The sequence below is a fragment of the Penaeus monodon genome, chromosome 22, assembly GCF_015228065.2.
Source record: "Penaeus monodon isolate SGIC_2016 chromosome 22, NSTDA_Pmon_1, whole genome shotgun sequence".
NCBI lineage: Eukaryota > Metazoa > Arthropoda > Malacostraca > Decapoda > Penaeidae > Penaeus > Penaeus monodon.
In genome coordinates this window covers 23,284,485-23,285,259 of record NC_051407.1, presented here as the reverse complement: position 1 = coordinate 23,285,259, position 775 = coordinate 23,284,485, and positions in this window count along the sequence as shown.

The window sequence follows — 775 nt, the reverse complement described above, 5'->3', positions numbered from 1 at the left end:
CAGCATATTACCATGGAGAAGTACCTTCAAATATATGTATGCAAATATTTATTGAAATAAAGTCCTGAGCTTCAGTGTAGAAAGATCAAACAACAATGGTTAGCAAGTTCAAGTGCATGTAAATAGAATGTGTTTGTGAAAAGTGTTCCAAAATCAAAGTTCTCAATATAAGTAACAAAAGTAAAGGCTGTTCATATTCATACATAAGTAATATGGTAATGCATTTCCATTCCAAAGTTATCATTTTTGTTGAATGAATTGTAACAACATACAATTATACCCAGCTTTTGTTAGAGATGAGTTGCCATTTCAAACATTTCTGAATTATGATGCGTACAAAGAAAACTGGAATAGTAAACTGAGGTTTGCTCCAGATATTGTCTGTTCTTGATATTTTTATAGCATTGTGTAATATGAAAGAATTGTACATATATTAGAAAATTGTAAAATATGATGTATAGATGGTTGAAATAAATTGTTAACAACAGTTTCCTTGGAAGTATCCTTAATCAGAAATTTTCTTCAGTATTTGTTCATATTTTAAGATAATTTTTTGCATATATTCTTTTAATTAGGAAATATAATTGATTAAAAAAGACGAGAGGGACGTACAAGATAAAAACACCTACAAGAAGAAAGAAGAAAAAAAATGAAAGGGGAATGACTGACTGAATAATGGGAAAAGTCACCATAGATGAAAATGGCAGATATTAATTACAACATTTAACAAGTTGATAAGGTATAGTAAACCTCCCCACAATCCCTTGCTCATTGC